We start from the raw sequence: 26,026 nt of genomic DNA on the forward strand, positions 1-26,026 counted from the left end.
TGGATGACATGTTATTTCTTCTCCTAAGGAGAAGGAAGGGAAAAATGGGGGTGGGAATTGGAGGGAGAGATGAACCATGAGAGACTATGGACTCTGAGAAACAAACAGGGTTTTAGAGGGGAGGGGGGATAGGGGATGGGTTAGCCCGGTGATGGGTATTAAGGAGGGCACGTACTGCATGGAGCCCTGGGTGTTATACGAAAACAATGGATCGTGGATCACCACATCAAAAACCAATGATGTATTGTATGGTGACTAACATAATAAAATTTTAAAAATATGTATATATCAAATGAAAAAAAATAAATATGTGTAGAGAACAGAGAAGATCAACATTTACCTTTATATCTTTTTTTTTTTTTAGATTTTTTTTTTTTATTTATTTTTTTAACAGCGAGAGACACAGTGAGAGAGGGAACACAAGCAGGGAGAGTGGGAGAGGAAGATGCAGGCTTCCCGCTGAGCAGGGAGCCCGATGTGGGGCTCGATCCCAGGACCCTGAGATCATGACCTGAGCCGAAGGCAGACGCTTAACGACTGAGCCACCCAGGCGCCCCTTACCTTTATATCTTAATTGCATGTCTGGAATCTCAGATGAGAAAGTTGGAACAATAACGAGGGGGGATTGTCATGGTTTTCTAAATAAATCTTATCGATTGTGTTATTTTATTCTCTTATTTTCTTTATAGCCAACATGAAACAAAGGTTACACCCTGGTTCTGGTGAAGAGAAGGTATCTCACTGTTTTATAGCAGATGAATAGAAATGCATTGGGATATGGACTGTTTGGTTGAAGTATTGCTTTATAATTTTGGTGACTATTCAAGTTAGTGTTCTTTCCTTATAATTAGGTTTACTAATATAAAATTCTTGTAGAACATTAGGACCTTCTGGTTTGGTTTAGAGCTGGAAGAGACATTGCCCCATATATTCTGGATTTCAGAGTCCTGACTTATACATGGAAAAACTTTTTTTTTTTTAAATATTCAAAACCACTTAGTATGTTTGGATATTATTAGTAGGCATGAGGCAGGATGTAGAGGTTGGTAGTTCTGACTGTGAGTTAGACCTCAGTATGTGTTCATGTCCTAGCTCTGTGATTTTGGGCAAATACTTAACCTCTCAGTGCTTCAATATCCTCACCTTTTTTTAAAATTTATTTTTATTATCAACATGTAATATATTACTTGTTTCAGGGGTACAGGTCTGTGATTCATCAGTCTTACACAGTACACAGCGCTCACTACAACACATACCCTCCCCAGTGTCCATCACCCAGCCACCTTGTCCCTCCCATCCCCCTCCACTCCAGCAACCCTCAGGTTGTTTCCTGAGATTAAGAGTTTCTTATGGTTTGTCTCCCTCACTGGTTTCATCTTGTTTCATTTTTTCCTCTCTTCCCCTGTGATCCTCTGCTTTGTTTCTCAAATTCCTCATATTGGTGAGCTCATATGATAGTTGTCTTTCTCTGACTTATTTCGCTTAGCATAATACCCTCTAGTTCCATCCACGTCATTGCAAATGGCAAGATTCATTTTTTGATGGCTGCATAATATTTCATTGTATATATATACCACATCTTCTTTATCCATTCATCTGTTGATGGACATTTAGGCTTTTTCCATAGTTTGGCTATTGTGGACACTGCTGCTATAAACATTGGGGTGCAGGTGCCCCTTTGGATTACTACATTTGTATCTTTGGGGTAAATACCCAGTAGTGCAATTGCTGGGTCGTATGGTAGCTTTATTTTCACTTTTTGAGGAACCTCCATACTGTTTTCCAGAGTGGCTGCACCAGCTTGCATTCCCACCAACAGTGTAGGAGGGTTCCCCTTTCTCCGCATCCTCGCCAGCATCTGTTTTCTTGACTTGTTAAGGTGTAAGGTGGTATCTCATTGAGGTTTTGATTTGTATTTCCCTGATGCTGAGTGATGTTGAGCACTTTTTCATGTGTCTATTCGTCATTTGGATGTCTTCTTTGCAGAAATGTCTGTTCATGTCTTCTGCCCATTTCTTGATTGGATTATTTGTTCCTTGGGTGTTGAGTTTGATAAATTCTTTATAGATTTTGGATACTAGCCCTTTATCTGATATGTCATTTGCAAATATCTTCTCCCATTCTGTCGGTTGTCTTTTGGTTTTATTGAATGTTTCCTTTGCTGTGCAAAAGCTTTTTATCTTGATGTAGTTCATTTTTTGCCCTTGCTTCCCTTGCCTTTGGCGATGTTTATAGGAAGAAGTTTCTGTGCCTGAGGTTGAAGAGGTTGCTGCCCCGTGTTCTCCCCTAGGATTCTGATGGATTCCTGTCTCACATTTAGGTCTTTCATCCATTTTGAGTCTATTTTTGTGTGTGGTGTACACAAATGGTCCAGAAACAGATTTCTGCATGTGGCTGTCCCAATTTTCCCAACACCATTTTTTGAAAAGACTGTCTTTTTTTCCATTGGATATTCTTTCCTGCTTTGTCCAAGATTAGTTGACCATAGAGATGAGGGTCCATTTCTGAGTTCTCTATTCTGTTCCGTTGATCTATGTGTCTGTTTTTGTGCCAGTACCATGCTGTCTTGTTGATTACAGCTTTGTAATAGAGCTTGAAGTCCGGAATTGTGATGCCACCAGCTTTGCTTTTCTTTTTCAACATTCCTCTGGCTATTTGAGGTCTTTTCTGGTTCCATCAATATCCTCACCTTTAATATGGGGCTAACAGTGGTGCCTCCCTCACAAGGCTGATAAATTCCTAAGTGCTTAGGAATGTGCCCATTGAATGATGAGCTCAAGAAATAGGTGTTTTGTATTATCACAGGATTATTTGGCAGAAGCAAGCAGCCTACTGAGGGGTCAGAGGTAGAGACCTCTTTCCTGTGGCTCTGACTATGCAGGACTTACACAGCTGGGAGTAGAGTGTTTAGAAAATCTCCTAGTGCCCTTTTCATTTTTCCTCCCTCAACCTTTAAAGTTCACTTGACTGAAATAAAAATAAATAGCAACAATCGTCCCACCAAAAGAAATGTCATAATGGCAAAATATGCAAATACTTCAAAAAATAATAAATTAGGGGGGCGCCTGGGTGGCTCAGATGGTTAAGCATCTGCCTTCGGCTCAGGTCATGATCCCAGGGTCCTGGGATCGAGCCCTGCGTCGGGCTCCCTGCTCAGCGGGGAGCCTGCTTCTCCCCCTCCCTTTGCTTCTCCCCCTGCTCATGTTCTCTCTCTCTCCCCCTGTATATCTCTGTGTCTCGAATGAATAAATAAAATCTTTAAAAAACAAACAAACAAAAAAACCCCAAAAATAATAAATTAGGTACTTAAAGGAAAAGAATGTATTAACCAAGACCTTATTACCCTCCAGGTTCTGTGCTCATTTCCTGCAGTGTGTATTTTGTGGAGTTGAAATGGGAGCGTGTGCTAGATTTCTGCTTTGTTCTACTAATTTCAGGTTTGTTTGTTTGTTTTTCCCATTCCCCACTCCCAACATCACTGGTGTCAGCAGTCTAACATATGCTTTGATTGGGATGTCATCTCTGCAGTAATTTTAGGTTTGTCTTTTTTTAACGGACAAGTGTTTGTGTGTTGATGGAGTTTACAGCCTTGTCTGTTGATATATACCATGGTGTGTTGTGTTTCCCTTTTGTTAGGCTTTTGATTTTGTTCTGAGCAGTTAGCGACTTTCAACTAACATTCTCTGAAGAATACAGTCTTCCTGTTTTCTTTTTCTGTGGATATAAAATGTATGCATCTTCCTTCTTTCTTATAGCCCTGCCAGATGCTTACCATTGCCCACTCACATTGCACGTGGGTGGATGTGCAGTGGGATCTCTGATCAGAACTTCCCCACTGGCTCCTCTGTGTTGGGGGGGTGCGGGAGGGTCAGCCCTTGACCCTGGTGTGCCAGACAGATGGAATCATGTCACCTATGCCCTGGTGTGAAAAAGTCTTAAATTGTTTTAATTTGGATTTCTTTACTGAAAAGCAAGACTGTGCCTATTCAATGTTTGCTTATATTTTTTAATGAAAAGCAAGATTGTGCCCCTAGGTGATCATCCTCTTTTCCTGGATCTCTTGACCACATTGTTCTTCCCAGAGTGAGAATGCTCAAGCAAGCAGCAGCATGCTCCTTCTGCTCACCTCTTGGTCTGTATTTGCTAATAATGTATTAACAAGGAGGTTTCACAGTAACTCGCTCAGCTTCTCAAACATTTTAGAAAAGAAAAAAGGTTAGTATTCATACAAATTGTTCCACCTGGTGAACTGATAAAGCTCCGGGTGGTTCTGTGACCAGTAATAATATTTCTCAAATGGTAAGGGTTGTGGGAGCTCACATTCCCGGATGTGAGTTGCGCAACAGCATTCCGGAAAGAGTCTGTGCTGCTTGCCTCCCACCTTGCCCTAGCGCCAGCGCTGGAGAAGTTGAGGTTACTAGTCCTCAGTGCCTGTTTGTCTCTCTCGAGATCTATGTGCACCCACATCTCCCCTCTCCTTCACAGTGGCCTCCCGGGAGGAGGTGACCCACCTAGCTCCATTTGACACAGACAGGCTGCAGCCGTTGGATGGGAGGGAGATTGCAGCTTCACAGACCAGTATTCCACACTGTTGCTGCTCAGACGGGAGTGAGGTTGAGACCCTTTGGGAAGTTAGTGATCACAGGCCCTCAGAGGTAAACTGAAACTATTTTATTCAATAAAACTAGGTATAAATGCCTTAGCATTTATAAACCTGCAGCAGGATAATTAACTGAAATTCAGTACGTGTTTTATTCTCTTTTTTCAATTCCAAGACAGCAGCTAGACTTTGGTGTTCCCTTGCCTTCAGGGGGCTTTATGTTATAGGGCTGAAGGCAGAAGTTTCTGGAAAATGATCTCCTTCCCCTTAAAAAAAATTGCATATGATAAAATTGACTTGTGTGTGTGTGTGTGTGTGTGTGTATGTGTATGGTTCTGAGAGTTGAAACACACGTATAAATTTGTAACTGTCACAACAATGAGAATACAGAACAGTTCCATCACCCCAAAAAACACTCTTGCTACCCCTTTGTAGTCCTAAATCCTGCCCACCTGTTTGCTCACCCTGTAGTTCTACCTTTTCCAGAATGTCATATCAGTGGAATCTTAGAGCATGTGACCTTTCCAAACTGGCTTCTCTCAGTATTTGTGGTGTTGACTGTATTAGCAATTTGTTCCTTTTATTGACGAGTAGCATTCAAGGTGAAGATGGATGTCAATCCATTTACCAGTTGGAGGATGTTAGGATATTTTCCAGTTTTTGACAGTTGTGAATACAGCTGCTACAAACATTTGTCATACAAGTTTTGTGTAAACATGTTTTTGCTTTTTCTAGGGTAAATACCAAGGTATGTGGTTGCTGAGTCACACACTAAGTCTCTATTTAATTTGGAACTGCTTTCTTTTCAGAGTGGCTGTACCGTTTTGCATTTCCAGCAGCAATATATGAGAGTTTAATTTGTTCTCCTTGTCAGTTCCTGGTATTGGAATTTCTTAAAAATTTTAATGTTAGCTATTCTAATAGACCTATAGTGGTATCTCATTACAGTTTTAATTTGCATTTCCCTAGTGGTGAATGATGTTGAACATCTTTTCATGCGCTAATTTCCGGCTGTATGTTTTCTCTGGAAGTGTGTCAGTTCTAGTGTTTTGCAAGTTTCTTTTTAATTGGGTTGTTTTCTAACTGTTCAGGTTTTTTTCTCTAACTGTTCAGTTTTAGTAATTCTTTATATATTCTCTATGCAAACCCTTTGTGGGATATGTGGTTTGCAAAGATTTCTTCACAGTTTGTGGCTTGTCTTTCATTCTCTGTACAGCAAAAAGTTTTAATTTTGCTGAAATCCAGTTTATTGATGTGCCTTGTATAGATTTTACTTTTTATGTCTTATTTTAAAAAGTCTAAGCCATAATGATTTCCACCTATGTTTTCTTCTAAAAGTGCTGTACTTTCACATTTTATGTTTAGAGTGATGATAAATTTTGAGTTAAGGGATGCCTGGATGGCTCAGGCAATTAAGCATCCACCTTCTGCTTAGGTCATGATCTCAAGACCTGGGATGGAGCCCCATCTGGCTCCCTGCTCAACAGGCAGTCTGCTTCTCCCTCTCCCTCTGCCGACTTGTGCTCAGCTGCACTCTCTCTCTCTCTCTCTCTCAAATAAATAAATAAATCTTTAAAACAATTTTTTTTTGAGTTTTGTGCTAGGTATGAGGTTTACATTGAAGGGTTTTTTTTTTTCCCTTTGCTTGTGGATTGTTCCAACACCATTTATTGAAAAGAATATTCTTACTCCATCGAATTCTTTTGCAATTTTGTCAGAGATCAAATGGCCGTATTTGTGAGTCTGTTAGTGAATTCTCTGGAATCTATTTCATTGACGTATGTGTGTTATGTTTATCCCTTCACCAATACCAAACTGTCTTAATAATAGAGATTTAAAGTAACTCTTCTTTTTTCCTTTTTTTTTTTTTTACTTAAATTCAGTTAGCCAATATATCGTCATTAGTTTCAAATGTAGAGTTCAGTTATTCATCAGTTGCATATAACACCCAGTGTTCATCATATCACATGCCCTCCTTAACGCCCATCACCCGATTAACCCATTCCCCCAACCAACTCTCCTCCAGCAACCCTCAGTTTGTTTCCTATAGTTAAGAGTGTCTCATGGTTTGTCTCCTTCTCTGATTTCTTCCTATTCAGTTTTCCCTCCCTTCCCCAATGGTTCTCTGCTCTGTTTCTCATATTCCACATATGAGTGAAACCCCATGATAATGGTCTTTCTCTGCTTGACTTATTTCACTTAGCATAATCCCCTCCAGTTCCATCCATGTCGATGTAAATGGCAGGTATTCATCCCTTCTGATGGTTGAGTAATGTCCCATTGCATATGTGAAACACATCTTCTTATCCACTCATCTATTAAAGGATATCTGGGCTCTTTCCATAGTTTGGCAACTGTGGACGTTGCCGCTATAAACATTGGGGTGCAGGTGCCCCTTTCAGTCACTACATTTGTATATTTGGGGTAAATACCTAGTAGTGCAATTGCTGGGTCATAGGGTAGCTCTATTTTTAACTTCTTGAGGAACCTCCATACTGTTTTCCAGAGTGACTGTACCAGTTTGCATTCCCACCAACAATGTAAGAAGGTGCCCCTTTCTCCTCATCTTTGCCGACATTTGTTGTTTCCTGACTTGTTCATTTTAGCCATTCTACTGGTGTGAGGTGGTATCTCATTTGGTTTTGATGTGTATTTCCCTGATGCCAAGTGATGTGAAGCATTTTTTTCATGTGTCTGTTGGCCATTTGTATGTCTTCTTTGGAGAAAAGTATGTTCATGTCTTCTGCCCAGTTCTTGACTGGATTCTTTGTTCTTTGGGTGTTGAGTTTGATAAGTTCTTTATAGATCTTGGATACTAGCCTTAACGTAACTCTTAAAAATAGGTAATATAAATTCTCCAGTTTTATTCCTTTTTTGTTGAAATACTTTTGGCTGTTCTAGTTCCTTTGCCTTTCCATGTGCATTTTAAAACCCGCTTGTCTGTATCAATTCTGCTGGGATTCTGTTGGAATTAGGTTAAATCTACAGCTCAGTTTGAGGAGAATCACTGTTTCAATCCTTTGGATAAATACCTAGTAGTGTAATTGCTGGGTCATAGGGTAGCTCTATTTTTAACTTTTTGAGGAACCTCCATACTGTTTTCCAGAGTGACTGTACCAGTTCGCATTCCCACCGGCAGTGTAAGAGGGTTCCCCTTTCTCCACAGCTTTCTTTTGATTAGCATTAGCATGGGATAGCTTTCTTTCTCTCTTAATCTATGTGTGCCTTTATATTTAAAGTGGGTTTCTTGTAGACAAAATATAGTTGGGTCTTGGGGCACCTGGCTGGCTCAGTCTGTAGAGCCTGTGACTTTTTTTTTTTAAATTTTTTATTGTTATGTTAATCACCATACATCATTAGTTTTTGATGTAGTGTTCCATGATTCATTGTTTGTGCATAACACCCAGTGCTCCGTGCAGAATGTGCCCTCTTTAACACCCATTACCAGGCTAACCCATCCCCCCACCCTCCTCCCCTCTAGAACCCTCAGTTTGTTTTTCAGAGTCCATCGTCTCTCCTGGTTCGTCTCCCCCTCCGATTTCCCCCCCTTCATTCTTCCCCTCCTGCTATCTTCTTCTTCTTCTTCTTCTTTTTTTTCCCTTAACATATATTGCATTATTTGTTTCAGAGGTACAGATCTGTGATTCAACAGTCTTGCACAATTCATGCCACTCACCATAGCACATACCCTCCCCAATGTCTATCACCCAGTCACCCCATCCCTCCCACCCTACCCCCCACTCCAGCAACCCTCAGTTTGTTTCCTGAGATTAAAAATTCCTCATATCAGTGAGGTCATATGATACATGTCTTTCTCTGATTGACTTATTTCGCTCAGCATAACACCCTCCAGTTCCATCCACATCGTTGCAAATGAGCCTGTGACTCTTGATCTCAGGTTTGTGAATTCAAGCCTCACATTGGGTGTGGAGCATACTTAAAATAAATAAATAAATACATACATACATACATACATACACACACACACACACAGTTGGGTCTCATTTTTCTATCCACACTGACAGTCTCTGTCTTTTGATTAATGTATTTAGACCATTCACACTGAAAGCAATTATTGATATAGTTGGATCAATAACTACCATATTTGTAACTGTTCATTGCATTTATTGTTTTCTTTTTTTTTTTTAAGATTTTATTTATTTATTTGAGAGGGGAAGAGAGAGAGAGAGAGCAGAGGGAAGAGCAGAGGGAGGAGCAGAGGGAAAAGGTCAGACTGACTCCATGTTGAGCTCATAGCCTGATGCAGGGCTGGATCCGAAGACCCTGAGATTATGACCTGAGCTGAAATCAAGAGTCAGGGGCTCAACCAGCTAATCTGCCCAGGTGCCCCTCTTTTTTTTTTTTTTTAAAGATTTTATTTATTTATTTGACAGGGAGAGACACAGCGAGAGAGGAAACACAAGCAGGGGGAACGGGAGAGTGAGAAGCAGGCTTCCTGCGGAGCAGGGAGCCCGATGTGGGACTCGATCCCAGGACGCTGGGATCATGACCTGAGCCGAAGGCAGACACTTAACGACTGAGCCACCCAGGTGCCCCGCCCCTCTTTTTTTTAAATAAATATTTTACTTTTAATTAATCTCTACACCCAGTTTGGGACTCAAACTCAGAACCCCAAGATCAAGAGTCACATGCTCTTACCAACTGAACCAGTCAGGCGCCCCTTCTTTGTTTCCTTTTTAAAAAAATTTTTTTAAAAATTTTTTCTGCCTTCTCTGTTTTTTTTAAGATTTTATTTATCCATTTAGTTGACAGAGCGAGGGAACACAAGCAGGGGGAGCTGCAGGCAGGGGGAGAAGCAGGCTCCCCACTGAGCAGGGAGCCTGATGCGGGGCTCGATCCCAGGACCCTGAGATCACGACCTGAGCTGAAGGCAGACACTTAACTGCCTGAGCCACCCAGGCGCCCCTGCCTTCTCTGGTTTTAATCAAGCATCTTATGTGATTCTGTTTTCTCTCTTCTCTTAGCATATCAACAATTTTGAAAAAAAATTTAATGGTTGCTCTAGAGTTTGCAGTATATAGTTAACAACTACAGGTGACCCTTGAACAATGCTGGGGTTTAGGGGCCTTCCCCACAGCAGTTAAAACTGTATGTAACTTTGGACTTCCCAAAAACTTAACTAATAGTCTGCTATTGATTGGACACCTTACCTATAACAAACAGTTGACTAAAATTTTGTATGTTATATATGTTATATACTATATTCCTACAATAAAATAAGCTTAGAGAAAAGAAAATATTATTTTTAAAGATTTTATTTATTTGACAGAGAGAGACAAGGCAAGAGAGGGAACACAAGCAGGGGGAGTGGGAGAGGGAGAAGCACGCTTCCCGTGGAGCAGGGAGCCCGATGCAGGGCTCGATCCCAGGACTCTGGGATCATGACCTGAGCCGAAGGCAGACAAGCTTAACGACTGAGCTACCCAGGCGCTACCAAAAGAAAATATTTTTAAGAAAATCATAAGAGAATACACATTTACAGCACTGTATTTATTGAAAAAATCTGTGTATAAGTGGAGCCATGCAGTCCAAATGTATGTTGTCTAAGGTTCAGTTGTAATCTGTGTCTACTTTCAGATAACACTGTACCACTTTACGGATAATGAAGGTAACTCAGGACAATATTCCCAGTTCCTCCCTCCCATTCCTTCTAATATTGCTGCCATTTATTTCACTTATCCATAAGCTGTAATCACCCAGTACGTTGTTGTTTTGAGTTTGAACAGTTATCTATTAAATTAGTTAAGAATAAGAAAAAAGATTTTATTTACCTTCATTTATTTTTGCTTGCTTGGTTTCAGAGAAGTTGGATGTAATTCTTTACTTTGCTTCTCTATAGTGTTAAAGAACAAAAATCCAGTTGAGTGTACTAGAAGATAGAATTGGCTCTATTAAGCAATTCATGAATTGAGGTAGCATCCCATCTAGCAAGTAGAGGGGAGCTCAGAGGAGTTGTACAAAATAGAAGGTTTTTGTAGAAGGAGGGTGGGGGCAAGAATGTTACTAGCAAAAGAAAAGAAAGGATTGTTTCAGGCAAGGTCACCTTCCCTTAGGGGAAATGCAGGGGTAAGGTGGATTACCTCATCTTCATTTGCAGAGGGTGGCAAGGGCCCATGGGACAGATTGCCTTGCTGGTGCTAATCAGAAAATTCCAACCAGTTAAGACTTCATTTCTGGGCAGGTTGAAAGTACAATTAAGTTAGGTATTAAAACCGGGTTTAGTGACTTGGCCCAAGTGCCACCAGTTTGTGCGTGTGGTTTCTTTTTAACAGTAAGTAAAGTACTCCCCCCCCCCCCCCCCGCCCCGGCTTTTTTTCATGATTTATCTTTGGTTTCCTGTAGTTTGAATATAATGTGTGTAGGTGTAGGTTTTGGGGGATATTTATCCTGGTTGGTGTTCTCTGAGCCTCCTGGATATGTGGTTTGGGATCTACCATGAACTTTGGAAAATTCTCAGCCATTAATACTTCAAATGTTCCCTCTCCTTTCTGTGTTTCTTTCCTTCTCATATTCCAATTATGTGTATGTTTCAGTGTGCTGGTGAGTGTGTCAAACGCAGTCTTCATTTCTTTTATAGTATTTTGATTTCTGGCATCTCCTTTTGATTCTTTGAGTTTTCATCTCTCTGCTTCTATTACCTCTGTTTTTGTAGGTTGTCCACTCTTCTCTGTTAGAGCTCCTAGCATATTAATCATAGTTATTTTAAACCCCTAATCTGATCATTGTGAAATATTTTCTATATTTGAGTTGAGTTCATGTTTGCTTTGTCTCCTCAGACATTAGCACACCTTGTAATTTTTTTTTTAAGATTTATTTATTTGAGAGAGAGAAAGTGAGGGGAGGGTCAGAGGGAGAGGGAGAAACTCCAGGCCAAGCATGGAGCCGGACATGGGGCTCGATCTTGAGACCCCAAGATCATGACCTGAGCCCAAACCAAGAGTCAGATGCTTAACCGACTGACCCCACACCTTGTAATTTTTTGTTGAACATGGGACTTGACACATGGGGTAATAGGAACTGAAGTAAATAGACCTTTAGTGTGAGGTTTTGTTTTTTTGGGTAGGACTTAGGCTGTGTTTGATGTTTGCTGTAGTTGTAGATGTCAGAGGCTTCAGATTCTTCACGTGTCCTTTTTTGTCTCTCTACCATCTTTGGGTTTCCCCAGAAATACCATCTGAAATTGAGTCTTCAGCTTATGTCTCTCAGTTGTAACCTGCTGCTTTTATACTGGAGCACTGTTGATGTGGTGAGCTGTTGGGCATGGAAAACAGTCTGCAATCCTGAGTCAAGTCTCAGTTTTTTTGGGGGACTGAGGCCCTGGAGTGTGCCTTTGGGAAGACTTTCTCAGCCTTTACTTTTTTGTTGTTTTTCCTCCCTATTGTGAGACAGAAAGGCTAGGGGAGGCCCCAGTTGTCAGTCTTCCCCCAGGGGAGATAAGGCTTTGATAAAATACTTTTCCTTGTGGGAGGGCCTTTGGTATGGGCGGGTTTTCAAGATGGCTAACTTTTCTCTGGGAGCATTTCATAATGGTTAGTTTTAGTCTCACCTCTGTCCAAAGCATGAGGGATTTTTTTCCTCTCCAGTCTATACCGTGAGAAGCTGGTGGGACTCCTGGAGTAAAAACTCAAGAAAGCATGTTCCTCCCCTTTCCTCAAGACTGGGCCCAGGAGTTTTAAACTCCACTTTCCACAGTCAGCCTCCAGCAGTTGTCAGTTACTGTTTACAAGTTTAACCAGTCAAGGGCTCTGGAGGCTTCTGTTCCAGCAAAGCTGTGGTTCTCTATATTCCCGGGTCTTTCTCTGGTTTTTAGGGTAGAAGTATTCCCTGTAACCTCATTCTGATGGATCCAAAACAGACTGTTGATTTTCATTTTGTTCAGCTTTTTTTCTTGTGGGGAGTACTGGTACTATTTACATGTTGGAACTGATATAAGAAAGTTTCGTCAGTTTTTGCTTCGTGTTTTGTTGGCCTGTTTTTAAGTATATAGTAGTCCCCTTTTATCTGCAGGGGATATGTTCCAAGACCTCCAGTGATGCCTGAAACTGGATTGAACCGAACCCTACATGTACTATGTTTTTTCCTTTACATACATATATACCTATGATAAAGTTTAACTTACAAACTAGGCACAATAAGAGATTAACAACATTAATAACAAAACAGAGCAATTATAACAATATATTGTCATCAAAGTTATGTGAATGTTGTCTCTTTTTCTCAAAATGTTTTACTGAACTGTACTCATCCTTCTTGTGGTGATGTGAGAAGATAAAACGCCTACAAGAGGAGATGAAGTGAAGTGAATGAAATAGGCATTTTGATGTAGTGTTAGCCTACTGTTGACCTTACCACAGGTCAGAAGGATCATCTGCTTCCAGACCTTGGCTGAAACCCTGGAAAGTCAAACTGTGGATAAGGGAGAATTACTGCATTTACATTTAGGATTGTTACATCTTCTTGGTGAATGGACATTTTGAAATCATTATTTAATGTTCTTCTTTATCTCTGGTAATTTTCCTTACTCCAGAGTGTACTTCTGATATTAATATCGTCACTCCAGATGAAAAAAAATGCATTTTGAAATCATTATTGAAATATTCCTCTTTATTTCTGGTAATTCTCCCCTATTCCAAAATCTACTTCTTCTGATACTTATAGTCACTCCACATGAAAAAAAATAGCATCCTTCTACTTATATTGGAAGTGGATTTCTTGTAGAGAGCATATTTGGGTCTTCTTTAAAAAATTTCAACCTGGGGGCGCCTGGGTGGCTCAGGTCATGATTCGGCTCGGGTCATGATCCCAGGGTCCTGGGATCGAGCCCCACATCAGGCTCCCTGCTCGGCCAGAAGCCTGCTTCTCCCTCTCCCACTCCCCCTGCTTGTGTTCCCTCTAACGCTGTCTCTCTCTCTCTCTCTCTGTCAATTAAATAAATAAAATCTTAAAAAAAAATTTCAATCTGATAGTTCTTCTCTTTTTATCAGTATGTTTAGACTATTTACCATTTAATGTAACTATTAATATGTTTGGATTATTTAAATCATTTTATTTGTATTCTGTCCTCTGTGTATGTATGTGTGTACTGAGGTATAATTGACATATTTACCTTTTTATTTTTCTCCCTTAGCTGGATTGCTTGAATGTTTTTTAGTATTCCATTTTAATCAATCTACTGAGGTTTTTGACTATGTATCTCTATATAGTTGTTTTAGTAGTTGTTCTAGGGAATTACAGTATTCATATTTAACTTTTCTGTCTACTTAGAAATAAGTTGCAGGGCGACTGGGTGGGTCAGTCAGTTGAGCATCTGACTCTTGGTTTCAGCTTAGGTCATGATCTGGGGTCATGGGATCGAGCCCTGAGTCAGGCTCTGGGAACTGAACATGTGAAATCTGCTTGAGATTCTTTTCCTCTCCCTCTCCAACTCTCCCTCGTCCTCTGCTCCTCCCCCAACTTGTGTGTGCGCTCTCTTTCTCTCTCTCTAAAATAAATAACATCTTAAAAAAAAAAAAGAAAGGATGCAGTGTGCCTGGGTGGCTCAGTCGGTTGTGTCTGACTCTTGATTTTGGCTCAGATCATGATCTCAGGGTCATGCGATCAAGCCCTGCATCAGGCTCTGCACTGAGTGTGGAGCCTGCTTAAGATTCTCTGTCTCCCTCTGCCCCTTTCCTGCTCTCTCTGTAAGGAAAAAAAAAGGGAAGAAAGAAAGAGATGATGCCACTTCAAGTAGAACATAGAAGCCATACTATCACATAGGTTCCTTTACTTATGTGTTACATCTTTATAACATTGAAGGATTGCTGCAGTGTTACATGTTTTGCTTTCTGCTATCATACCTGTTTTAAAGAACTCAAAAGAAGAAAAAGTCTCTTATACTTACATAGCTATTTGACATTTCTATTGCTTCTCCTTTATTCCTAAAATTCCACTTTCCCCTTGGTATTATTTCCCTTCCCTCAGAAGAATTTTCTTTAGCATTTCTTTTAAACCAGGTCTGGTGGTGACAAATTTTCTTAGTTTTTCTTTACCTGACCATCTGTTTCTTTTACTTTCATATCTGAGAGATATTTTGCTGCTGTTACTCACAGTCCTCAGATAGCTGCCCCCTTCTCCATCTGTTAGGGAGAATAGACAATGAGTATCTTGGTAATGGGCATTAAACTTCATGAGGGAAATCCCTGAAGACTAGGAAAGGAAGGGTACTGTAGGCTTCTAGAGAAGAAGAGATCTTCAGTTTGTTGAAGATTCTGGGGAAGTACAGGCTTTCAGAGGGAGAGGTTAACAGCTGATGGAACACTCAGGGATTCTAGGCCCCAGGCCTTGGCTCAGCAAAAATTCCTGTGCCCATTTTGGCACAGATAAACAAAGGCCACCTGACTTTCAGGGTCATGAGCTGCCTACTGACTTAGGACAAGTTGATGGCTTTATAAATTTTAGGTTCCTTTTGCTAGAGGCTTTCTGCCACAAAGAAGTTAAAAAAATACATGAGAGTTAGATATTGCCCCTCATAACCTTGCTTCTTGGTTATAATAAAAAGGAGTCTTGGACTATACATTACACAGTCATCAATTAAACAACACTTAATAGCAATCAGGCAAAAAAAAAAACTATATATGCAGTCTGTTCAGTGATGCCATGGAATCCAAGATTTCATCCTTTCTTGTGCTCTGATCACTGCTTTGCACAGGGAGAGAGATGCTATACATCAGAGAAGAGGCTATAACTTTCTTGAGGTTGGGTTATTTTATAATTGTCACCAAGCAGCCAGAAATTCTCTATGTAATGACTAGACACAGGATGTTTAGGAATCAAGCTACTGCCTCTTGGATTCTCATCCTCCCAAGGTGAAGGGTGGCTCTAATGTATCTAATCCATATCTGGAAACTTTTTCTTAAGTTTTTTAATTTTATTTCCAGTATAGTTAACACACAGTGTTATATTAGTTTTCAGGTGTACAATATAGTGATTCAACAATAATTCTATGGAGAAATGTCTGTTCATATCTTCTGCCCATTTTTAATCGGATTGTTTGTTTTTTTGGGTGTTGATTTGTATAAGTTCTTTATGTATTTTGGATGCTAACTCTGCATTGGATATCTTCTCCCAGTCAGTAGGTTGTCTTTTAGTTTTGATGATTTCCTTTGCTGTGCAGAAGCTTTTTATTTTGATGAGTCTCAATAGTTTATTTTGTTTTTATTTCCCTTGCCTCAAGCGACCTATCTAGAAAAATGTTGCTGCAGCTGATGTCAGAGAAATTACTGCTTGTGCTCTCTTCTACAATTTTTGTGGTCTCAGGTCTCACATTTAGATCTTTAATCCATTTGAGTATAATTTTTTTTTAAAGATTTTATTTATTTGACAGAGAGAGACAAGGCAAGAGAGGGAACACAAGCAGGGGGAGTGGAGAGGGAGAAGCACGCTTCCCGTGGAGCAGGGAGCCCGATGCAGGGCTCGATCCCAGGACTCTGGGATCATGACCTGAGCTGAAGGCAGACGCTTAAAGACTGAGTCACCCAGGCGCCCCCATTTTGGGTATAATTTTGTGTTTGGTGAAAGAAAGTGGTCCAGTTTCATTCTTTTGCATGTAGCTGTGCAGTTTTCCCAATGCCATTTGTTGAAGAGACTGTCTTGCCCACTGGATATTCCTTCCTACTTTCTGGAAGATTAATTGACCATATAATTGTGGGTTTTTTCCTGGGTTTTCTGTTCTGTTCTATTGATCTATGTGTCTATTTTTGTGCCAGTTCCATACTCTTTTGATTACTACAACTTTGCAATATAGAAGTCCGGTTTCTTCCTTTTCAAGATTGCTTTGGTTATTTGGGGTCTCCAATTTTTTCCTTTTCAAGATTGCTTTGGTTATTTGGGGTCTTTTGTGATTCCGTACAAATTTTAGGGTTGGTATTTTCTTGTGAAAAATGCTATTGGTATTTTAATAGGGATGACATTAAATGTGTAGATTGCTTTGGGTAGTATAGACATTTTAACAATATTTGTTCTTCCAAATCCATGAGCATGGAATGTCTTTCCTTTTTTTTGTGTTGTCTTCAATTTCTTTCATCAGTGTTTTATAGTTTTCAGATACAGGTCTTTCACTTTTTTGGTTAGGTTTATTCCTAGATATTTTATTATTTTTGGTGCAGTAGTAAATGGGATTATTTTCTTAATATCTCTGCTGCTTCATTATTAGTGTATAAGAATGCTACAGATTTCTGAACTTTTATTTTGTATCCTGTGACTTTCCTGAATTCATTTATCAGTTCTAGCAGTTTTTTGGTGGAGTCTTTCAGGTTTCCTATATACAGTATCATGTCATCTGCAAAAACCAAAAGTTTTACTTCTTCCTTACCAATTTGGATGCCTAATTTCTTTTTGTTGTCTGATTGCTGTGGCTAGGACTTCCAGTACTATGTTGAATAAAAGTGGTGAGAGTGGACATGCCTGTCTTGTTCCTGACCTTAAGGGAAAGCTCTCAGTTTTCCCCCATTGAGGATGATGCTAGCTGTGGGTTTTTCATATATGGCCTTTATTATGTTGAAGTATGTTCCCTCTAGACCTACTTTGTTGAGGGTTTTTATCATGAATGGATGTTGTACTTTGTCAAATGCTTTTTCTGCATTTATTGAAATGATCATATGGATTTTATCCTTTCTCGTTGATGTGATGTTTCTCGTCGATTGATTGCAAATACTGAACTACGCCTGCATTCCTGGAATAAATCCCACATGATCATGGTGAATGATTTTTTTTTTAATGTATTGTTGGATTCAGTTTGCTAGTATTTTATTCAGGATTTTTGCATCTATATTCATCAGAGAAACAGGCCTATAGTTCTCTTTCTTGGTCATGTCCTTCCCTGATTTTGGTATCAGGGTAATACTGGCCTCATAGAAGTTTTCCTTCTCCTACTTTTGGGGATAGTTTAATAAGAATAGGTATTAACTTTTCTTCAAATGTTTGGTAGAGTTGCCTGTGAAGCCATCTGGTCCTGGACTTTTGTTTGTGGGGAGTTTTGGGGTTTTTTTTGTTTTTTGTTTTTGTTTTTTTAAGATTTTATTTTTAGGTAATCTCCACACCCAGTGTGGGGGTCAAACCCACAACCCTAAGATCAAGAGTTGCATATTCTACTGACTGAACCAGCCAGGCGCCCCTATTGGGAGTTTTTTGATTATTGATTCAATTTCATTGCTGGTAATTGGTCTGTTCAAATTCTCTATTTCTTCGCTGCTTCAATTTTCCTAGGTTATATGTTTCTAGGAATGTATTCATTTCTTCTGTATTGTCCAATTTGTTGGCCTATTTTTTTTCATAATATTCTCCTACAATTGTTTATATTTCTTTAGTGTTAGTTGTTATTTTCCTCCTTTCATTTGTGATTTTGTTTATTTGGGTTCTCTCTTTCTCTCTTTATTTTTGATGAGTCTGGCTAGATATTTATCAATTTTGTTGATCTTTTCAAAGAACCAGCTCTTGGTTTCATTAATCTGTTCTATTATTTTTTAAGTTTCTATATCATTTATTTCTTCTCTAATCTTTATTATTTCCTTCATTCTGCTGGTTTTAGGTTTTGTGTGTAGTTATTTTTCTAATTCCTTTAGGTGTAAAGTTAGGTTATTTGAGCTTTTTCTTCCTTCTTGAGGTAGGCCTGTACTGCTACATACTTCCCTCTTAGAACCACTTTTGCTTCATCCCAAAGGTTTTGGACCATTGTATTTTCATTTTCATTTGTTTCCATGTACTTTTTAATTTCTTCTTTGATTTCTTGGTTGACCCATTCATCATTCAGTAGGATGTTGTTTAACCTCCATGTATTTGTGGTCTTCCCAGATTTTTTCTTTTAATTTTTAGTTTCATAGAGTTGTGGTCAAAACAGATGCATGGTATGATTTTATCTTTCTGAATTTGTTGAGACTTGTTTTTTGGCTTAATATGTGATCTCTTCTGGAGAATGTCCCATGTGCACTTGGGACAGTCTTTGGTTTAAAATCTAATTTGTCTGATATAAGGATTGCCACCCCAGCTTTCTTTTGATGTCCATTATCATGGTAAACGGTTTTTCACCGCCTCACCTTCAGTGGTGAATAGATCAGTGCCACACACTATATTTTGGGCATCAGAATACACATTCTTTTCAAGTGCACATGGGACATTCTATCTCAGCTAGGCTGTCATTGAAAATAGAAGGAGAGATAAAAAGCTTCCAGGACAAACAAAAACTAAAAGAATTTGCAAACACGAAACCAGCCCTACAATAAATATTGAAAGGGGTCCTCTAAGCAAAGAGAGAGCCTAAAAGCAACATAGACCAGAAAGGAACACAGACAATATACAGTAACAGTCACCTTACAGGCAATACAATGGCACTAAATTCATATCTTTCAATAGTTACCCTGAATGCCCCAATCAAAAGACACAGGGTTATCAGATTGGATAAAAAAAAAAAACAAGACGCATCAATATGCTGCCTGCAAGAGACTCATTTTAGACCCAAAGACACCTCCAGATTGAAGGTGAGGGGGTGAAAAACCATTTACCAGGATAATGGACACCAAAAGAAAGCTGGGGTGGCAATCATTATATCAGACAAATTAGATTTTAAACCAAAGACTGTAATAAGAGATGAGGAAGGACACTATATCATTCTTAAAGGGTCCATCCAACAAGAAGATCTAACAACTGTAAATATCTATGCCCCTAACATGGGAGCAGCCAATTATATAAGCCAATTAATAACAAAAGCAATACAATACAATAATAGTAGGGGACTTTAACACACCCTTCACTGAAATGAACAGATCATCTAAGCAAAAGATCAACAAGGAAATAAAGGCTTTAAATGACACACTGGACCAAATGGACTTCACAGATATATTCAGAACATTCCATCCCAAAGCAACAGAATACACATTCTTCTCCAGTGACCATGGAACATTCTCCAGAATAGATCACATCCTAGGTCACAAATCCAGGCCTCAACCAGTATCAAATGATTGGGATCATTCCCTGCATATTTTCGGACCACAATGCTTTGAAACTAGAACTCAATTACAAGAGGAAAGTCGGAAAGAACTCAAATACATGGAGGCTAAAGAGCATCCTACTCAAGAATGAAAGGGTCAACCAGGAAATTAAAGAAGAATTTTAAAAATTCATAGAATCCAATGAAAATGAAAACACAACTGTTCAAAATCTTTGGGACGCAACAAAGGCAGTCCTAAGAGGAAAGTATATAGCAATACAAGGCTTTCTCAAGAAACAAGAAAGGTCTCAAGTACACAACCTAAGCCTACACCTAAAGGAGCTGGAGAAAGAACAGCAAATAAAGCCTAACCCAGCAGGAGAAGAGAAATAATAAAGATCAGAGCAGAAATCAATGAAATAGAAACTAAAAGAACAGTAGAACAGATCAACGAAACTAGGAGCTGGTTCTTTGAAAGAATTAACAAGATTGATAAACCCCTGGCCAGATTATCAAAAGGAAAAGAGAAATGACCCAAATCAACAAAATCATGAATGAAAGAAGAGAGATCACAACCAACACCAAAGAAATACAAACAATTATAAGGACATATTATGAGCAACTCTTTGCCAGCAAATTAAATAATCTGGAAGAAATGGATGCATTCCTAGAGATGTATAAACTACCAAAACTTGAACCAGGAAGAAATAGAAAACCTGAACAGACCCATAATCAGTAAGGAAATGAAAGCAGTAATCAAAAATCTCCCAAAAACAGGAGCCCAGGGCCAGATGGTTTCCCAGGGGAATTCTACCAAACATTTAAAGAATTAGTACCTATTCTTCTGAAACTGTTCCAAAAAATAGAAATGGAAGGAAAACTTCCAAACTCATTTTATGAGGCCAGCATTACCTTGATCCCAGAACCAGACAAAGACCCCATCAAAAAGAATTACAGACCAATATCCCTGATGAACATGGATGCAAAAATTCTCACCAAAATACTAGCCAATAGGATCCAACAGTACATTAGAAGGATTATTCACCACGACCAAGTGGGATTTATCCCTGGGCTACAAGGTTGGTTCAACATCTGCAAATCAATGGGATACAGTACATTAATAAAAGAAAGAACAAGAGCCATATGATCCTCTCAATAGATGCAGAAAAAGCATTTGACAAAGTACAGCATCCTTTCTTGATTAAAACTCTCAGAGTTTAGGGATAGAGGGTACATATCTCAATATCATAAAAGCCATCTATGAAAAACCCACAGCGAATTTCATTCTCAATGGGGAAAAACTGAGAGCTTGCCCCCTAAGGTCAGGAACATGGCAGGGATGTCCACTATCAGCACTGCTATTCAACATAGTACTAGAAGTCCTAGCCACAGAAGAAAGAGAAATTAAGGAGTCGATCCCATTTACAATTGCACCCAAAACCATAAGATACCTAGGAGTAAATCTAACCAAAGAGGCAAAGGATCTGTACTCAGAAAACTATAAAATACTCATGAAGGAAATTGAGGAAGACACAAAGAAATGGAAAAATGTTCCATGCTCATGGATTGGATAAACAAATATTGTGAAAATCTCAATGCTACCTAGAGCAATCTACACATTTAATGCAATCCCTATCAAAATACCATCCACTTTTTTCAAAGAAATGGAACAAATAATCCTAAAATTTGTATGGAATCAGAAAAGATCCCAAATAGCCAGAGGAATGTTGAAAAAGAAAAGCAAAGCTGGCGGCATCACAGTTCCAGACTTCCAGCTCTATTACAAAGCTGTCATCATCAAGACAGTATGGTACTGGCATAAAAACAGATACATAGATCAATGGAACAGAATGAGAGCCCAGAAATGGACCCTCAACTCTATGGTCAACTAATCTTTGATAACACAGGAAAGAACGTCCAATGGAAAAACAGTCTCTTCAACAAATGGTGTTGGGAAAATTGGACAGCCACATGCAGAAATCTGTTTCTGGACCATTTGCTTACACCACACACAAAAATAGACTCAAAATGGTTGAAAGGCCTAAATGTGAGACAGGAATCCATCAAAATGCTTGTGGAGAACACAGGCAGCTACCTCTTCGACCTCAGACGCAGCAACTTCTTCCTATAAACATCACCAAAGGCAAGGGAAGCGAGGGCAAAAATGAACTATTGGGACTTCATCAAGATAAAAAGCTTTTGCACAGCAAAAGAAACAGTCAACAAAACCAAAAGACAACCGACAGAATGGGAGAAGATATTTGCAAATGACAGATCAGATAAAGGGCTAGTATCCAAAATCTATAAAGAACTTAACACCCAAAGAACAAATGATCCAATCAAGAAATGGGCAGAAGACATGAACATTTTTCCAAAGAAGACATCCAAATGGCCAACAGACACATGAAAAAGTTCTCAACATCGCTCAGCATCAGGGAAATACACATCAAAACCTCAATGAGATATCATCTCACACCCGACAGAATGGCTAAAATTAACAAGTCAGGAAACGACAGATGTTGGCGGGGATGTGGAGAAAGGGGAACCCTCCTACACCGTTGGTGGGAATGCAAGCTGGTGCAGCCACTCTCGAAAACAGTATGGAGGTTCCTCAAAAAGTTGAAAATAGAGCTACCGTATGACCCAGCAATTGCACTATTGGGTATTTACCCCAAAGATAGAAATGTAGGGATCCGAAGGGGTACGTGCACTCCGATGTGTATAGCAGCAATGTCCACAATAGCCAAACTGTGGAAAGAGCCAAGATGTCCATCGACAGATGAATGGACAAAGAAGAGGTGGTATATATATATATAATGGAATATTATGCAGCCATCAAAAGGAATGAGATCTTGCCATTTGCAACGATGTGGATGGAACTGGAGGGTGTTATGCTGAGCGAAATAAGTCTGTCAGAGAAAGACAACTATCATATGAGCTCACTGATATGAGGAATTCTTTTTTTTTTTAAGATTTTATTTATTTATTTGAGAGAGAGAGGCACAGCGAGAGAGGAAACACAAGCAGGGGGAGTGGGAGAGGGAGAAGCAGGCTTCCGGCAGAGCAGGGAGCCCGATGCTGGGCTCGATCCCAGGACCCTGGGATCATGACCTGAGCCAAAGGCAGACGCTGTAATGACTGAGCCACCCAGGCGCCCCTGATATGAAGAATTCTTAATCTCAGGAATCAAACTGAGGGTTGCTGGAGTGGTGGGGGTTGGGAGGGATGGGGTGGTTGGGTGATAGACATTGGGGAGGGTATGTGCTATGGTGAGTGCTGTGAATTGTGTAAGACTGCTGAATCACAGACCTGTAGCTTTGAAACAAATAATACATTATATGTTAAAAAAAATAAAAGAAAAAGATAGTAGGAAGGGAAAAATGAAGGGGGCGGAATTGGAGGGGGAGACGAACCATGAGAGACTATGGACTCTGAGAAACAAACTGAGGGTTCTAGAGGGGAATGCTGTGGGGGGATGGGTTAGCCTGGTGGTGGGTATTAAGGAGGGCACTTACTGAATGGAGCACTGGGTATTATACGCAAACAATGAATCATGTAACACTACATCAAAAACTAATGATGTAATGTATGGTGAGTAACATAACATAATAAAATAAAATTTAAAAAATAAAAAAAATAATAAATAAATAAATAAAAAAGAAGAAAAGAAAAAAAAATTGACTCCTGAAGGGCTTAGCACTGAACTGTGATAGCTCCTCCAGCAGAATTATTTGAGTTAATGGAAGCAGTGCATGTTGAAATCTGCAATGTTAACTATTTTACTCTATTTTTTGCTTTTCAACACACGTCCCTTCCAGGCAGTGGAGTTGTGTGGTTAATCCTATGCAGCAGTTAAAGTGTTCCTTTTATCTGAGTAATAAATGATTAAGTGTATTTAAAAAAAAAAAAAAAGAAGGATATGTATTCTGCTGTTTTAGGATGGAATGTTCTGAATATGTCTGTTAAGTCCATCTTGTCCAGTGTGTCATTCAGAGCCACTGTGTCCTTGCTGATTTTCTGTTTGGCTTATCTGTGCATGATGCATGTGGGGTGTTCAAGTCCCCTACTATTAGTGCATTGCTGTTGATTAGTTCTTGTATGTTATTAACTTTTTTATGTGGTTGAGTGCTCCCATATTGGGTGCATAAATATTAATAGTTACATCTACTTGGTGGATTGTCCCCTTTATTATTATATAGTGTCTTTCTTTGTCTCTTGTTACAGTCTTTGTTTTTAAGTCTGTTTTTTCCATTTTAAGTATTGCAACCCTGGCTTTCATTTGACATCCATTTGTGTGATAAATGTTTTTCCATTTTCTCACTTTCAATCTGAAATGTCTTTAGATTTGAAATAAATTTTTTGTAGGTATCATATCGATGAGTCTTGTTTTTTTATATACTCTGTCACCCTATTCTTTTGGTTGGAGTGTTACATTCAAAGTAATTATTGATAGATAGTATTTATTGCCATTTTGTTACTTGTTTTATGGTTGTTTCTCTACTTTTTATCTTATCCTTTCTTCTCTTGCTGTCTTTCATGGTTTTACTGGTTTTCTTTAGTGATATAGTTGGATTCCTTTCTCTTAATTCTTTCCATGTCTATTAGTTGTTTTTGATTTGTGGTTACTGTTAGGTTTGTATCTAACATCTTCTACCTATAGCAATCTATATTAAGTTAATGGTTACATAAGTTTGAACCCATTCTTTACTCCTTTCCCCCAACCTACATTTTAGGTATATGGTGTCATATTCTACATTCTCTATTTTGTGAATGCCTTGACTGATTTTTATTTTTTTTAAAGTTTATTTTATTTTATTTAAATTCAATTAACGTATAGTGTATTTTTAAAACTTTTAAAATTTAAATTCAATTAATTAGCATATAATGTATTATTGGTCCTTGACTGATTTTTAAATTGTTTTTATTTTTACTGCTTTTTTGTTTTTTACTTTTCATAGTCTTACTTATGATCTTTCATTTCCACTCAGAGTTCTCTTAAAATTTAAAAAAAAGTTTTTTATTAATATATAATGTATTTGTTTCAGAGGTACAAGTCTGTTATTTTTTTAAAATGTTTTTCTCTTTAATATTTTTTTGTAGGCCTGGCTTAATGGTCATGAACTCCTTTAGTTTTTATTTATCTGAGAAACTCTTTATCTCTCTTTCTATTCTGAATGTTAGCCTTGCTGGATAGAGTTTTCTTGGCTACAGGTATTTCCCTTTCAGTACTTCGAATATATCATGCCATCCTCTTCTGGCCTGCAGAGTTTCTGCTGAAAAATCTGCTGATAAGCTTATAGGGGGTTCCTCTTGTATGTAGCTGTCTTTTCCCTTGCTGCTTTTAAAATTTTTTTCTTTATCACCACTTTTTTGCCATTTTAATTATTATGTGTCTTGGTGTGGACCTCCTTGGGTTGATTTTGTTGGGGGATCTCTGTGCTTCTGGATCTGGATATCTGTTTCCTTCCCCAGATTAAGAAAGTTTTCAACTACTATTTCTTCAAATAAAATTTTTGCCTCCTTTCCCCTCTCTTCTTCTTAAGGGATTCCTATAATGTGAACATTATTACACTTGATGGAGTCACCGAGTTCTCCTCCTCTATTCTCATTGTGTAATTTTTTTCCCTCTCATTTGTTCAGCTTGATTGCTTTCCATTACTCTGTTTTCAGGTCATTAATTTGTTCCTCTGCTTCTTCCAGCCTGTTATTTATTTCATCAAGTGTATTTTTAATTTCATTTATTGTATTCTTCATATCTGATTGGTTCTTTTTCTTTTCTCTTTTCTTTTTTAAATTTTATTTATTTATTTGACAGAGAGAAAGACAGCGAGAGAGGGAACATAAGTGGGGGGAGCAGGAGAGAGAGAAGGCCGAGCAGGGAGCCCAATGTGGGGCTCGATCCCAGGACCCTGGGACCATGACCTGAACTGAAGGCAGACGTTTAACAACTGAGCCACCCAAGCGCCCTCTTTTTTCTTTTTTTTTAAGTAATCTCCATACCCAGTGTGGGGCTCAAACCCACAACCCCAAGATCAAGAGTCACACATTACCTACTGAGCCAGCCGGGTGCCCCATGATTGGTTCTTTTGTTATCTCTTTGTTGAGGGTCACACTGATGTCCTCCACTCTTTTGTCCAGTCCAGTATCTTTATGATCATTGCTTTAAATTCTCTATCAGGCATATTATTTATCTCTTTTTCACTTAGGTTTCTTGCTGTGGTTTTGTCTGGTTCTTTTCATTTGTGACATATTCCACTGTCTCCTCATTTTGTCTAACTCTCCATTTCTGTTTCTGTGTGTTAGGAAGTCAGCTATATATCCTCTTGAAGGTTATGGCCTTATGAAGAAAAGGTCCTCCTGTTATCTATGCAGATAAGAATGCTGTTTCTCAGGACCTGGTGCTTCAGGGAGTGTCTCTTGTGTGTGTTCCATATGCCCTGCTTTTG

General features: G+C 39.0%; 1 protein-coding gene and 1 non-coding gene across 2 annotated transcripts in view; one reads left to right on the forward strand and one right to left on the reverse strand.

Annotated features, from left to right (window-relative positions):
* NINL (ninein like) overlaps nt 1–26,026 on the forward strand; it is a 176,603-nt gene that overhangs the window by 14,428 nt on the left and 136,149 nt on the right. The window lies entirely within an intron of this gene.
* On the reverse strand, nt 3,466–3,526 carry LOC123326111. Its single transcript, XR_006540890.1, has one exon. It is a non-coding gene; the product is annotated as a small nucleolar RNA SNORD104 (small nucleolar RNA).

This window comes from Neomonachus schauinslandi, chromosome 10 (genome assembly GCF_002201575.2).
Source record: "Neomonachus schauinslandi chromosome 10, ASM220157v2, whole genome shotgun sequence".
In the NCBI taxonomy this organism is placed as follows: domain Eukaryota; kingdom Metazoa; phylum Chordata; class Mammalia; order Carnivora; family Phocidae; genus Neomonachus; species Neomonachus schauinslandi.